The sequence below is a fragment of the Lissotriton vulgaris genome, chromosome 4_1, assembly GCF_964263255.1.
Source record: "Lissotriton vulgaris chromosome 4_1, aLisVul1.2, whole genome shotgun sequence".
NCBI lineage: Eukaryota > Metazoa > Chordata > Amphibia > Caudata > Salamandridae > Lissotriton > Lissotriton vulgaris.
In genome coordinates this window covers 529154146-529171013 of record NC_141691.1, presented here as the reverse complement: position 1 = coordinate 529171013, position 16868 = coordinate 529154146, and positions in this window count along the sequence as shown.

Sequence of the window (16868 nt, the reverse complement as noted above, 5' to 3'; positions counted from 1 at the left end):
TGTTGTTTTTGTTTTTGTATAGCACCCTCCCGTCTACCTCTTAATTGCCTCGTGTTATCTACTGATATTACTTCTGGAGTAGGGTTGATATGCAGGTCTGGGGTCTTTTCCAAATCCATGCTAATATCTGTCTCAGAATCTATCAAAGGAATTGAGGCAGATAAATTTACCTCACTTGGGATGGTATGAATATCAGCGCACACATTAACTAAAGGTCTAATATTAGTGGGCACAGCCTGGATAGGTGTGGTGGCAGAAGCAATAAGACCAAGGGATGAGCGTTTAGCATGGGCCATATCTTTTGAGACCCTGCGTTCTAAAAGTGAAATGCCCTGGTTAATAGCATCGTTGGCCTTAATTATAAAATTGTCAATAGGGCCAGTTACTGAACCACCCCCAGCAGCAGCTGTTCTGCTGCGACTGCCCCTTGGAGACATATTAATGTTAACAAATAATATACTAAACAGATCACAGGATGAGATCAAGTGTTAGTTCTGTTGGGCGGTTTAATGAGCAAATGCGTGATAGAAGATGCAGTTGGCCACACAAGGTATGGAGTAAAGCAAAGCAGTTAGAAAGGTATCAGTGTGTTAATGCTCCCAACGCACATATGGAAAAAATAGTGTCAGTGATCCACAGTGCGTCTGCCCGAGCACACAGTTAAATAGCAGTCAAGTACCTTAAAATGGAAGTGTTAGAGGGGTGCGCCCGTCCCGTCCTCCTCCGGCCTCAGAGGGCCCGCCCTTTGCCCGGGCTTAGCCCGTCGTCCCGCGAGGCGGGGTCTCTGGCGTCTTTATGCGCCTCCTGGCGCTCGAGTGGCGTCACTGGGAGCGCGCCGCCGCAAAGGCTGCCGGGATTAGCAGTCCCGGGGCGGCTGCGCTACTGGCGATGGTGTCGTCGTTTTTCCCCGCTCAAAGTGACTCTTGGCGGTGGACTCGGCATGCAAAGCCTCCCCTGGCTGCTGAACCGGCTGGTGAGTTCCCCCGTGCTCGCCGGGTCTCTGGCGTCTTTATGCGCCTCCTGGCGCTCGAGTGGTGTCACAGGGAGCGCGCCGCCGCAAAGGCTGCCAGGATTAGCAGTCCCGGGGCGGCTGCGCTACTGGCGATGTTGTCGTCGTTTTTCCCCGCTTAAAGTGACTCTTGGCGGTGGACTCGGCGTGCAAAGCCTCCCCTGGCTGCTGAACCGGCTGGTGAGTTCCCCTGTGCTCGCCGGGTCTCTGGCGTCTTTATGCGCCTCCTGGCGCTCGAGTGGCATCACTGGGAGCGCGCCGCCACAAAGGCTACCGGGATTAGCAGTCCCGGGGCGGCTGCGCTATTGGCGATGGTGTCGTCGTTTTTCCCCGCTCAAAGTGACTCTTGGCGGCGGACTCGGCGTGCAAAGCCTCCCCTGGCTGCTGAACCGGCTGGTGAGTTCCCCCATAGAGACTGGTAAAATGACCATCCCTGATCATATAAATGAAAACAAAAAAATATACAATGTATGTTGTAAGAAATTAAGTTACTGGTTTGGGGGGAGTGAACCCTTTTCAAGCAGCAAGCACAATTCTTCTTAGGGTTAAGTCACAAACAAACCCTAAATGAACCTCAACAACTTTTAACCATTTTTGAAAACATTTTTTTGCCGGAAACCTTCGCGGGAGTATACTCAACAACTTCCCAAAGTTTCATGCTGATCGGATGAATGGTGTAGTAATGCATAAAGGACAAACAGACAGACATACATTTGTTATTATATATATAGACATGTCATGTGCATTGTTAACATTCACTATAAAATCATTATTTTACTTTTCTTGTCTGCAGGTTATTGACCTGAAAACGTGGTAGGTAGTATTTCATTTATCACGTTGTGTAGATAGCGTTTGTTCTGGTCCTGAAGAAGTGCCTAGATCCTGCAGACACCCAGGGCACGAAACATGTTGACCGACCGAGAGTAGGGCATATATAGCTAGATACATTGCCTCTAGTTCACTGCAACTCTCTATATATTTTTTAATCAGGCAGTTTACTTTCTTCAATAAATAATTGTTAGGACTAACTGACCTGTTTTAACTCACTACCCTTTCACATCTACACATACTAGGCCCCTTACCCCCACTGCACACGACGGCAGGAACAAAATATCCCCGCCAAAGAGCCCCATACTGGGTGCCCGTTGGGTATTGCAGCGCCGACCTTAAGAGGGGCAGGCTCATATGACTAGCTTGCTATTGTGTGAGAGCCCTACTTCCGAAAAAAGGAATACCCCCTTCTTCTCAGTGTGGGATTATTCCTGTTTAGTCCCACTTTCTGACTCTCCCTATTCTTTCACTTTGACTCTGAGGAACTCAATACCCTTCTTGCGTGCACTGCTCGAATTAAGTGCAACCAAACCTAGAGATATCGCCAGTGGCGTAACGAAAGTTTAATGGACCCCCTGCAATGCACACGGAGGGGCTCCCGCTCCAGATTTAGTCCGGAGCGCTCAGACCTGAGTACTGTGCTGATGGGACCCCCTGCAGTTCGCCCCCCCCGCACCACAGGGGATGCAGGGACCTGTGTTACGCACCTGGCTATGGCAACAGAGAGGAAATTACTACATTATTCAGTAGATAAATTATTGAACATCTAATCTTAATACATTTGTTGTTTTTAGTAAACCCGCGCTTCTCCTGTGTAGAAAATAAAATGAAGTGTGTTTGCAAAAGACTGGCAATGGAAAAGAAAGGGAAGGAAAGAAGTTGGAGGCTTGGGGAAACGCCAATAGGATGACAGACTGACCTGTGGGAGGAGATGAGACAAGGCCTGTCATCTTTTTGTAGCTCAAGCTCTCCGATGCGATGAGACACCGTGCATGCTGCACAGCTAAAGCATATGCAGTGTATATATGTTTACTGCATTTAACCCCGCGTCGTAGAGTCTTCAAAGCTCATAACTGTAATTTCATCTACCTGACAAGGTAGCTGCTGCTGCGAGAGCGCTTGCGCGTTTTTGCAGTAAAACTGCTGTTTTAAAAACGTTATTTATTCTTTTTGTTTGTTTTGATCATTTTGACCCTTTTTTAAATTGCCCCTTACCTGCACCATAAATTGTGCCCCTTCACCGCCGTTTTGGCGGGTCTGGTCCTGGGGTGGGTGCCTGGTTCGTTTTTGGCGGACATCTTGGAGTGGGGTGAGTGGAGTGAGGCTTTTCCAGCTGACAGCGCTTGAATGCACATGTGACGCCTGGGAACACCTATTTAGGGCGAGTCCCTCCTGCTTTCAGCCCCTGACAAGGTAGCTGCTGCTGCGAGAGCGCTTGCACGTTTTTGCAGTAAAACTGCTGTTCTAAAAACGTTATATATTCTTTTTGTTTGTTTTGATCATTTTGACCCTTTTTTAAATTGCCCCTTACCTGCACCATAAATTGTGCCCCTTCACCGCCGTTTTGGCGGGTCTGGTCCTGGGGTGGGTGCCTGGTTCGTTTTTGGCGGACATCTTGGAGTGGGGTGAGTGGAGTGAGGCTTTTCCAGCTGACAGCGCTTGAATGCACATGTGACGCCTGGGAACACCTATTTAGGGCGAGTCCCTCCTGCTTTCAGCCCCTGACAAGGTAGCTGCTGCTGCGAGAGCGCTTGCGCGTTTTTGCAGTAAAACTGCTGTTTTAAAAACGTTATATATTCTTTTTGTTTGTTTTGATCATTTTGACCCTTTTTTAAATTGCCCCTTACCTGCACCATAAATTGTGCCCCTTCACCGCCGTTTTGGCGGGTCTGGTCCTGGGGTGGGTGCCTGGTTCGTTTTTGGCGGACATCTTGGAGTGGGGTGAGTGGAGTGAGGCTTTTCCAGCTGACAGCGCTTGAATGCACATGTGACGCCTGGGAACACCTATTTAGGGCGAGTCCCTCCTGCTTTCAGCCCCTGACAAGGTAGCTGCTGCTGCGAGAGCGCTTGCACGTTTTTGCAGTAAAACTGCTGTTTTAAAAACGTTATATATTCTTTTTGTTTGTTTTGGTCATTTTGACCCTTTTTTAAATTGCCCCTTACCTGCACCATACATTGTGCCCCTTCACCGCCGTTTTGGCGGGTCTGGTCCTGGGGTGGGTGCCTGGTTCGTTTTTGGCGGACATCTTGGAGTGGGGTGAGTGGAGTGAGGCTTTTCCAGCTGACAGCGCTTGAATGCACATGTGACGCCTGGGAACACCTATTTAGGGCGAGTCCCTCCTGCTTTCAGCCCCTGACAAGGTAGCTGCTGCTGCGAGAGCGCTTGCGCGTTTTTGCAGTAAAACTGCTGTTTTAAAAACGTTATATATTCTTTTTGTTTGTTTTGATCATTTTGACCCTTTTTTAAATTGCCCCTTACCTGCACCATAAATTGTGCCCCTTCACCGCCGTTTTGGCGGGTCTGGTCCTGGGGTGGGTGCCTGGTTCGTTTTTGGCGGACATCTTGGAGTGGGGTGAGTGGAGTGAGGTTTTTCCAGCTGACAGCGCTTGAATGCACATGTGACGCCTGGGAACACCTATTTAGGGCGAGTCCCTCCTGCTTTCAGCCCCTGACAAGGTAGCTGCTGCAGCGAGAGCGCTTGCGCGTTTTTGCAGTAAAACTGCTGTTTTAAAAACGTTATATATTCTTTTTGTTTGTTTTGATCATTTTGACCCTTTTTTAAATTGCCCCTTACCTGCCCCATAAATTGTGCCCCTTCACCGCCGTTTTGGCGGGTCTGGGCCTGGGGTGGGTGCCTGGTTCGTTTTTGGCGGACATCTTGGAGTGGGGTGAGTGGAGTGAGGCTTTTCAAGCTGACAGCGCTTGAATGCACATGTGACGCCTGGGAACACCTATTTAAGGCTCCTCCCCTAGCGCAGCGGGATCGCGCAGCGGGCGTGTCCTCGCGTGGCCGGAGTCGTGCCAGAGTCCTGCCCGTCTGCGCCCGTCCGCGCTCGGTTGCGCTGGCTTCGCGGCGATATTTACATCAGGTGCATCTCTAACCATGCTTATGTATACCAGGGATAGCCTCCTGGCATTTAACACCTGTCTGCCTCCCTGCGCCGAAGTCCGCGTTGACCCTTTGTGTGGCCCCCATCGCTGTGCTTGTGGCGGCTGGCTACTCGAAGCCCCTTCCTGTTTGGGGTCTTGTATAGTGCAGCCTGCCATAAGCAGTAAGGTCTCTTCGCGACATCTCAGCATCTGGAATTTAAACGTCAGATCGGCGGTCAAGCATTATCAGGATATTGCTGATCTTGTGGACAATGACCCCCCTGACATCTTTTGTCTGACAGAGACATGGCTGCAAGACACCGATTCTACGGTATTGAATCTGGCGTTCCCCGTTGAGTATTCCATCTACACACTCAACCGCTCTTCGAGAGGGGGTGGCGTCGCTCTTGCTGTTAAATCGTGCTATTCTTGCGCCTGGAGTGTGCAGAACATCACGGGCTGAGAAGCGCCCTGTTCAAGGTTGCGGTTACTCCGCATTTTACCTTGTCAGGATTGCTGATTTACCGTCCACCTGGTAGCTCAGTGGCATTTCGAGAGGCTCTCCCTGAGGCGGTTAGTTCACTAGCAGTAGGGTCTGCCAATTTTTCTATCATTGGTGACTTGAATCTCCATTTTGACACTTTGTGTCTTTCTTCTGTGGGAGGGATGGTGGCGGACCTTGAGGCCCTTCAATTGTTCCAGCTGGTCTCGGACCCCACTCATAGTGGTGGCCACACTCTGGACCCCTTTTTTCTAACTTAGAAGGGGTTACAGTGGCCCCCCCCCTCCCCCTGACCTGGTCAGACCACTCACTCGTGACCATTCACTGTCCTCTTGATGAAGCCCCACTTAAGGTGCCACTGCGAGCCATGCCCAGACGGCGCTGGAGCAAATTAAAGGCGGAAGATCTCCACCGCCTTCTCACTGACGACCCACTGGGTGCAGTGGAGAACGTGGAGTCTGGTTATGACCATTTCTGCGGATGGGTAACCAGGGCCCTCGACTCCCTTATCCCGATGGTTTCCAGTAAGTGTGGCTCCCGCGCCCCCAGTCCCTGGTATGATGGCAATCTGAGGGCTCTGAAAAGTGTCTGCAGACGTGCAGAGAGAGACTGGAGGAAGAGGTATGACAGCAGCAAAAAAACCCTGTATATGGCTGCGGTCAAGTCTTATCACCGCGCGGTTTGTAGAACCCGGGCTGAATACTACGCTCTGGAGTTTCGCAATAGTGGGAATCCTGTTAAAACCATCTTTAAGGCCCTTAAAGACCTTGTGGCAAGGAAGCCGGCCGGTAACTCTATCAGCTCCAATACTCATTGTGAAGCGCTGGCGGCTTTCTTCCTGGAGAAGGTCCAGACCATATATAGGGCCTTCCCCTCCTCCACTGCACAAACCAGTATGGGGCCTCCCATCTGGTTGGATAAGGTGGTGCTAGACTCTCTCCCCTCTCTCTCTTTGGAGTCTTACACGGCCTTGGCTCTCCGAGTTAAGTCGGGGTCGCCGGACGACCCGCTCAAGCCACCTATGTTCAGAGACCAGGTTTTTGCTCGCCCGGTTTGCGACTTAATCAACACGTCGCTATCATCAGGCCAGGTGCCTTTGAAATGGAAGCATGCGGTAGTAATGCCCATTTTGAAAAAAACATCTCTCGACCCTACAAAATCAGAGAACTACCGCCCGATTTCGCTTCTCCCGTGGCCAGCCAAACTCGCGGAGGCGCATGTCAACACCGCCCTCACTGGTCATCTGTCGCGTGCCAACATTCTGGACGACACCCAGAATGGTTTTCGGGCTGGCCACAGTACGGAGACAGCACTGTTATCTATGGTCGAGCACCTTCGGGTAGTTCTGGATGCAGGTCAAACGGCGGCGCTTGTTTTGTTAGACCTAAGCGCCGCCTTTGACACGGTCTCCCATGACATTCTCCTGCAACGTCTTGAGGAGATAGGGGTGATCGGCACTGCACACCAGTGGTTCCGTTCGTTTCTCAGGGATCGTTCCTTCTGTGTGGCGTCCCCGCCCTACCAGTCCAAATGTCATCCTCTGTCTCTTGGGGTCCCACAGGGTTCCTCACTGAGCCCCACGTTGTTTAACATCTACGTGAGGCCGCTGGCTGAGGTTGTGAAGCTCTGTGGTATGACCATGGTGTCGTACGCAGATGACACCTAGCTAGCGGTCACGATCAGCGGGGACTCTGGGGTGGATGCCCCAAGATTCAGAGAAGGACTCAGGGCGGTGGCTGGTTGGATGACGTCCAACTGTCTCCAACTAAACGCCAAAAAAACGGAGGTGATGATCTTTGGGAAGCGGACGGACCTATGGGGAGATACTTGGTGGCCCTCTGAGCTGGGGCCGACCCCCACTCTGGTTGCGGAGATCAAAAACCTTGGTGTTTGGCTGGACCCTTCCCTCAACTTCGTTGGCCACACCAAAAGGACGGCGGCTTGCTGCTTCGGCATCCTGCGCAATCTGCGCCCTGCCCTTAAATACTTCGATGCCGCAACTCGTCAATTGGTGGTGCAAGCAACGGTTTTGGCGCGGTTGGACTATGCCAGCTCCCTTTTTATAGGATTAAACCAGGCTGAGTTAACCCGACTTCAAAGAGTGCAGAACGCTGCGGCCAGAGCGATCGTAGGTCTTCCTAGGTTTTGCTCGGCCGGTCCATCTTTGCGAGCCTTGCATTGGTTACCCGTTAGGCAGCGGATCCACTTTAAAGTTTTGTGCCTTTCCTTCAAAATTCTAAAGGGCCTATCACCTCCCTTACTGCACCAACTCTTGCGCCCTTACATCCCGGGCCGCACTCTGCGCTCGCTAGACCAAGAATTAGCGGTAGCCCCTCGGTTCAAACTCAGTCGGGTGGGGGGTCGCTCTTTTAAGGTGCGGGCAGCCGCACTCTGGAACGCTCTCCCTTTGAAACTCCGGACCTTTGGTGACCTGCTCTCCTTCCGCAAGGCCGCTAAAACTCATTTATTTGCTGAGCTTTGTTAAATCCTTCACTCCCCAATTTCTTAATAATTATTTCTGTTCCCCAGTTGTGTTGTGTTCGCCACCTTGTCGGTGCGCCGGGATGCTCCTTCGCTGGAGCAGCCGTGCGCAATACAAATAGCACTAACATAACATAACATAACATAACATCAGGTCACATGGTGAAATACTGCCCTGTCTATCTCCCTCCCACATAGGCTGCCTTGTTCAGCATTTGGAGATTGACAGTTAGCCCTGGCAGAAGAGGGCTTAAACCCTAAGTGCCCAGGGCTGTCTTACAAAATGACGCTTGGTGTGCATCATTTAGGGGTGTTACCAGGCGGCCCTGAAGACAGCATACCAAGGCTGGGAGAAGGTAAGCCCTGTCTTAACCCGGCAAAAGCTACCTTCATCGGCACATGTGCACTAGTGCATGTGCCTTGCAATAGACCTGAGTAAAGTGCTTGGCTCTCGCACAAGCAAGGTTTAGAGAGTAACAGCTAGTGAATTATTCTAATTACTATTGTAATAAATATAATAGTAATTAGAGAATGACAATCTAGATCTTGCCAGAAAATGAGGTGGGAAGAGCCCCCATCCCCAAGGAAATGAACCACCCATGCATTTCACCCTTCCAATTAGGGTCTACCTCCTGAGTCTAGTCTTCTCCTGTCAGATACCTTCTGACAGTGGTGAGTTTTTGGATACCGAGGCCAGGGCCTAGTGGCATTTAATTTACGGGCCCAGGGCACATGTAGTCCTAAGGCCAGCAAAATAGTAAGCAAATTAAGCATACATTAAGCAAAAAGGGGGAGGATTAAAAGGCAGCAGTTTGGGGGTGACCCTGCAGAGAGGACCAGATCCAACATATGGCAAGACAAAATAATACGTACAAAAATGTATTAGAAAGCTGGCCAGTATTTAGACCACAAAAAACAATTCAGGGTGGAATAACACCCTGGGCAGGGAAATGTTAATAGATGTAAACCAATTCTCCAACCAAAATCCAAGCAGGCAAAACCCAATCACGCTTGCCATCCATAAAACCTATTGTGAGGAACTTACTAAAATGATTGAATATCTAATTACTATGATAAGGGTATGTATTGGAGTATTTACTACAACAAGGGTACCAGAGGGTCAAAGTCTTAACAAGGAATATTTGGATAATGGTTGAGAATTATTACCACCAGCTATACCACAACTCTTCTTTGTGAAATAGACGTGAGCCAAACTAGTGTATGGTCTCTAACACCCATCAGTCACCACTCGGAACCGCCCTTCATCATTTGGGGTTCTGAGGACCAACACACCACATGGTCTGATCTCTATCAGGAAAGGGCCTAATAGATAATAAACGGTCCCTCCTGTAGGCAGGGTGGGGTCACCTTTTGTCAAAAGTATTTGGTTGTATGAGAGTGATGTGGCTGACGGGGTAACTTGAAAAAGTGCAGTGCAGAGAAAATGTGATACCAAAGCGTTAGGATAAAGTGAGTAAAATTGGTTTAGGAAGCAAAAAATTAAATTTAATTGGGTACAGCTTCCAATGCCAATATTAAAAATAGCCAAGACAGAGAAAAATGTATAAACTGTCTAGTGGTGGAACGTGGTCAACATGTTTCAGCAATTTATGGCCAAGTGGCCTTGCTTTCTTCAGGACCTTGTCATAACGACTACTGCTACTGCAAACAAAACCAAAGTGTAAAGAAATAGTGTTCTAAAAGAGTGAAACAACGTAGATACTGGTATGTAAGTCACCTGGACCTCCTAGGTGTACTGTTCCGTATCTTCTTACAAATTCGGTTGTTCACTAGAAGGAGTTAAAAAGAATAGCATGAGTACATCACGCACAACCTGTCTCCAAACATCCTTGTCCATATCATCATGAGTAAATTCCATCATTAATAAAGCCTACAAGGGAATTGAGGCTGATTGCACTGTATATACTAGTGCCTCCCAGTGTTCATAGAACTTGAAGGTTTTCAAATTTCATATAGTACATCTTACCCGATTTGTAAGATGTGGAGACCTCACCCCACCTGGCTGCGGCTCAGGACATAGGTGAAGCACCGCTCTGTTGAGGTGAATAAATGCAAGAATGAGTCACCCACCGCAAGCGTGTTCGCACACAACATAGACATTGATTTCGCTTAGGATCTCCGTTACAGATGGTGGAGATCGCTCCCTTCCATTCAGTATAGTAGTATGATGATTGTAAACGCAAGTTTCATTATGAAGATCTCATGATCCTCCTCATTTACATGGACTAGCCTGATAAGAAGAGCGATACTGTTGTAACTGTATCAGCTCTCCGAGGTATAATTCCTTAGCCCGTGAATGACAGTATAATGTGCCCGAAAGCACCTGTGCTAATGCAGAGTGACACCAACAGGAAGAGTAATGCAATCAAAGCTCTGCAAACCCATCTTATCTGTGTAAAACGTGTGCCCAAGACAACTACGCGCTTATACCAGATCGCTGGGATGTCGCCAAAAAACCTTACCTTTCCGTCGGTACTCCAACGCGGCATCTGTGGTAATAATTCTCAACCATTATCCAAATATTCCTTGTTAAGACTTTGACCCTCTGGTACCCTTCTTGTAGTGAATGTTCGGTAGGGCGTGTACCCAGAGCATGGTCATTAAACTAGCCCTAGGGTCCCCCGTAATTGTATGTGTTATAGTATGTATTGGAGTATCCTGGGCATCTGTGACAAGGAAAACAACATGATAGGAAACTAATTCATACAGATAGCCAAACGTAACTAGGCCAAAGTATAGGTGAGAACTTAGACTACTTAGTTATTGAATCCAAAGAGGCAACCTAACACCAACTTACAATCCAAACCAGTCAAAACCAGTATGAAGGTAACTGAGACACTAGCAGCAAGTTCTTACCAGGATGCGGTCTTGTCAAGGGCATCCCAGGCAGTAAATGCTCAGGAGGTAAATACGCAGGCACATGGCTGACAATAACAACTGTGCCATTAGCAGGATGGGAGCAAAGAGGCAGTACGGCAGCCTGTTGAACAGATTGTTTCTTCTTTTAAGGAGGAGAAGAGGCCTTGTAGTTTTAAGTAGAATGTTTATTTGTAGGTTTGGGGAAAGACAGCTCAGCTACCTAAAAGGCTCAGACCCCAGCTGATCTTCAAGTCGCCAGTGTTGAAAAGATGGTTTCTTCTTTTAAGGAGGAGAAGAGGCCTTGTAGTTTTAAGTAGAAGGTTTATTTGAAGGTTTGGGGAAAGACAGCTCAGCCAACCAACAGGCTCTGACCCCAGATGATCTTCGAGTCCCTAATAACATTCTAGAACCAGCTAAATGGCCTGGCAAACAATTCTAAAATCCACACATATGTAATGTGGAGAACAACTAGAGCAAAAGCCCATTACAACACAGCCATGACGAAGGGAGTCCGGAACGCAACAACTTCACAATCACAAAAAATACTATTGGATATGGTAACAAGCAATGAATAACCCCGTCGGGTTGTTTAAAACACATCTGGGGCGATGAATGCTCAGGCATAACTAGCATGTTTTTCTTACTGAAATGTCCTATTGTTAATAAAAGGGCAAAATTCAAGTATGATCTTTTTAATTTCAGTAGATTTTGGGCCAAACGTGGACACAAACTATTTAGAATGTTTTTGTCTGATTCTTATCAGATGAAATGACTGAGAAACCTTATACCAAGCACGTTTGTGCGATCTTTTTATGATTCTGGAAGGGTAAACTCTGCCTCTCTGAAGTAATCTGGCTTTTTGGTAAAGTTATATTTAAGATAGATTATCTTTTAGGTTTTGAGCATGATAATTGTTCAAGTTTAACAATGTCTTGCAAAATTTAGGTTTAGTGAACACATAAGTTTTTAGTGTGCCACCCTCTTCTTTGATGGGCAGATCTAAACAATTGACTGATTTGTTATTATACTCCAGAATAAAGGATACATCGTTTTAGGGATGTTGGCTTTAAATGCGTTACTGTCGTGATAGATACATTTCTCTTAAAAATATACAAAATACAGGGCGTGGTTGGCGCCCTACGGTGATGGCGGCGCCCATGTGAGGCTCCGCTGAAGCCTCGGGAGACATACCATTTTAAGCTTGTCTTTTCCTGCTGGACGGCTTTTCCTCAGCGGCGAAGCACTTCTGGATGACGTCGCGACCGATGGTAGCATGCTGAGATGCCCTGAGACGGAGGACTCTGCAGCGGTCAGCGGTTTCACTTCAGGTATTGGCGCAGCCGCCATTTTATGGCGCCGCGCACTTCGAACTCTTGCCGTTTCTGCGTGGGACTTTCTTTATGACCACCACCGCTTGTTCCTGAAACCTCAGCAATAATTAATTTTATTTTCTATGGCTTGCAAGCTCTTCACTCACCTTAATCTCGACATGAGAGGCTGCTGCATTATTTCTCCTTATTGACCGCCATTTTATGATACTTCGGGTGCTCTAACTCATTGGTTTGCCGATTTGGTGTGGAAGTACCTGAGTCCAAAAACGGCAGCCTTCTTTGTACAAGTTGTAGATCAGCATTATTTGCATGTTGTCTTCTGACTGGGTGATTACTACTCTGACAGATGTCACGCTTTTGCCATACTACTTTACCTGCTTCAGCCTCACTAGATATAATGGCGAGGGAAATTACCAAGATGTGTTCTCTGGCTTATTGCTACACGAACGAAGCGGAATACTGTCGCCATGTTCTTTTTATCCACTAATTCATGCCTTCATCGACGCTCGCCTGCCTTGTTCTGATGGTGGTACGCACATTCCTTCATCAATGATTACTGCTTCTTGTTTACCTGCCGATACCTATTGCTGTCTCTGACAATACAGAGGTCGTGATGAATGTTGATTGTGACTCTATACAGGTGGTCAGCTCCTATTTGGCATTTTTCTAGATTAAGACCTGTTATCTTCAGAAGTGCCTTCTTGGACTATTTACTTTTTCTCAACTTCATGCTCTTGCGCACCTCCTTGTGTTGGAGTCCTTTCTGTTAAGTAGGCATTGCGCGATTTGTAGGCTGATACAGTTTCCTATATTTTATATGGGACGACTTAAATCTATGTCGTGCATACACTCCAAAACTACGACAAAGGTGGCTTTTGTGAAGAACTCCAAAGTGTTTTCGGCTCTCTCTAAACTAGAGGATTCTCTCACTTCGTCTGGCTCTGGCACTGCCATGGAACCTCCCCAGTCAGCATCAGGGAAAACTAACACCAAGAGACTAAAAAAAGATCCTCCCTCGCCTCTCAAGTCGTCTGCACCTGTCTCAATGGAAATCTTGCTAGAAGAGATAAGATCCTTTCGCCCTTTTTTGGATGAAATCGTGACCTTGCGTCCTTTTATGGAGGAAACCAATGTCAAGCTTCAGGCTCTTACGGACAACTGGTCGCAAATTGAAACTAGAGTTTCTTCAGTCGAACAGTCTGTTGCCTCATTTCAGGAAACCCACTCCACGGTTTCCCATCTAACCTCACAGGTTGGCGCCCTCCAGAAGCAGGTGGAGGAGTTGGAAAATAGGAACAGGCGGAAAAACCTCCACATTTTCGGCTTGGTGGAAGGTCTTGAGGGCTCAGACTCAGTCACTTTCTTTAAGTCCTTCCTTCCTAAGTTGCTCCACTTGCCAGACGGTACGACTCTCAACATTCAATGTGCTCATCGATTGGGTCGTTTACCTACATCTGCTTCCATGTCGCAACGACCAAGAGGTGTCATTCTCTATTTTCTGGAATACACTGACCTTCTGAAAGTTCTTGCGGCTGCTAAGGCCTCACCAAAATTAGCATGGTCTGGTTCCCCCTTGTTCTTCGCTCAGGACTACGCAAGGGCGACTGCCAATCGCCGGAAGACCTTCTTAGGCATGAGAGATGTCCTCCGTTCCATGGGCGCTAGATATGGATTGTACCATCCCTGCTTGTTTAAAGTCACCTACAATAACAAGACGACTACCTATGGAGATCCAGTGCGCCTACAGAGTTCCATTAATACACACAAGACTACCGCCATGGACTCTTCAGGGCCTTCTTCTTCTCAGCCTGGCTGAACAGATGCCCTGCTTGTTCTTGATCTTCTGATGTTCTTGTTTTGGTCATGTTTTGCCTTTCTATTTTGTTCTGTTCCCTTGCTTGTTACTCCCCTTCACTTGCATTGTTGTTGACTGCTCCTTGTTCTCCTTTGATCTCTGTTTGTAATCGGTTTTCATATTTCCCCGTTTTGTTTCCACAGGATTTCTTCTCCGTCTGACGATGTCTCCCTGGCTCACTGCCCGGCCGACCACAGTTGTGTCGCCTTGCCTAAGTGGCCCCTCCCCCGCTCCATTTTGTCTTCTCCTTTTGTAGGTATGTTCTTCCCTTATTCCCCTTTGTTAGTCTGTTCCCTTTTTTCCTTACCCTTCCTCCTGTGTTTCAGCTTCCTTGTTTGTGCGGAAGTTATAGCTTCTTTCTTTTCAGGTTGTAGTTTTCTTCTTATTTTTTCTTTTCTTCCATTAATTCTCATGAGCTCCTCTCTAACTTTTGCCTTGTCCTCTCACTCTGCACATTCTTTTGCTCTCACCAATTCCTTTTCTCTGTCTCCTCTCTCAATTTATATTGTATATCTATCTCCTCTTTCTTCATCCTTACTCATGGGTCTTTATCCTATTCTTGCATATGATTTATTCTCTAGATTATTGTTTCTAGTATGTCATTGAACAGAGTATCATGGAATGTTAAGGGTATCAACTCTCCAATTAAACGTCAACGCATTTTATCTCACATTGCCAAATTGAATGTCGATCTGGCGTTTCTCCAGGAAACCCACCTTTCTGATTTGGAATCTGTAAAGCTTAAGAGAGGCTGGGTGGGTGAGGTCTTTTATTCACAAGGTGATGGTAAGTGTAATGGGGTAGCAATCTTGTGCCGTAGATCGCTCCCTTTCACAATTATCTCTCAAGAGTCAGATACTAATGGCAGATGGATAAATGTCAGACTATCGCTCAGAGGTGTTCCAATCTCCCTCCTTAATGTCTATGCTCCCACTAATGGTGAACCTCTTTTTTGGGCTGAGTTCTCTCAATGCATTACTCAATTTATGGATGATAATTTCATCCTAGCGGGAGACTGCAATCATCCACTAGATCCTTTTGTGGATAGGAATTCTGACGCCACTTATGTTCCCAACAGACCACACAAACTTTTCACTTAAGCTATTTCACAACATAAGCTTGTTGACTCCTGGCGACTTTGTAATCCGACATTGCGGGAGTTTCCTTTTTACTCTCCATCTCACCGATCCCAGTCGCGGATCGACTATATTTTTGTTTCTCATACCCTTGCTCAAACGCTCACCGCTGCTGAAATTGGTCCTATTTTGCTATCAGATCACGCTCCTGTTATAATTAGCGTTGATGTGCTTCCTAAGATTGACGGGCCTAAGAGAAGGTGTTTTAACAACACCCTCCTCTTGGATCCCAAATTCACTGCCTTCTTCACTGCCTTTTTTGACGAATTCTTTTTATTTAATGACACCCCCTCCATCCCAATGCCCACCATTTGGGATGCTTTCAAAGCAGCAGCACGCGACTTTATTATTGGCTATGTCGCAAAGAAGCGTAGGGCTGCACGTCAGTATACTAACAACCTTCTTGGTGACATTAAGAGATTGGAACATGTCTATTTCACCTCACTTTCTAAAGATAGTCTGACAGCTCTTGTTACCGCTAAAATGAAATTTAATGAGAAGTCTACGGAAGATGCTTCCTTGTATTTGCTAAAATCTAGTGCTAAGTTTTATGGTGGCAGAAACAAGGCTGGGAAAATCCTTGCAAACTATTTGAAGGTCAAGCACAACAAATTGAACATTGAATCTATCTATGATACTAATTCCAATTTACAGTACAAGGATGCCGACATCCTTATTGAGTTCTCTCGCTTCTACAAAACCCTTTACACCTCTGAAACCAAACCCTCTATTCATTCTCTCACGCATTTCTTCTCCACTATCCAAAAGCCTTCACATTTCCCTCTTGAACTTTCATCTTTGGAAATTGACATTTCAAAGAAGGAATTGTCCACCGCGCTTCAACATCTCAAACTTAACAAAGCTCCTGGACCTGACGGTTTTACCGTTGAATTTTATCTCCACTTTTCCAACTTGTTACTTCCGAAGCTACATTCTCTCCTTGATACCTTTGCTTCTTAAGGTAAGTCCTCAGAAACCTTTTCTGATGCACACATTTGTTTAATACCCAAGGAGGGAAAGGATGTGAAGCATTGCAAGAATTACAGGCCCATCTCCCTTGTCAACATTGACTATAACATTTTTGCTAAGGCCTTGGCAATAAGGTTGGGCCGTCTACTCCCAGACCTCTTGGGCGAAGAGCAGTCTGGTTTTGTTAAGGGTCGTTACATTACTGACAATACTAGACTTTTATTCAACATATTATCGAAATCATCACATCTCCAACATTCCCTTGCAGCGATTGCCCTAGATGCCGAGAATGCGTTTGGTAGGGTTGAATGGCCATATCTTTTTCATACTCTTGGCTGGTTTGGCTTTGGCCCTAAATTCATTTCTCTAGTTTCATTGCTGTATTCTCACCCACAGGCTGCGGTTTATGCGAACGGCCAAACTTCCTCTTATTTTGACCTTGGTAGAGGTGTTCGTCAGGGCTGCCCCTTTCACCTTTTCTTTTTAACCTTGCTTTAGAGCCCTTTTTGTCCAAGCTTTGCCAGAATCCCAATATCCACGGCTTTCAAACTACGGAATCTCGCATTAAACTTGCTGCTTATGCAGATGATATTTTACTCTTCATTTCCAATCCCACAGAATCCATTCCAACTTTCCTAGAGGAAGTGCGCACTTACTCCTCAATCTCGGGCTATAAGCTCGACAATGACAAGTGTGAGATTTTACCCCTGACGAAATTTACATTCAAACCTGATTTTAATGCCTCCAACTTTACCTGGAGTCACTCCCATATTAAATATTTGG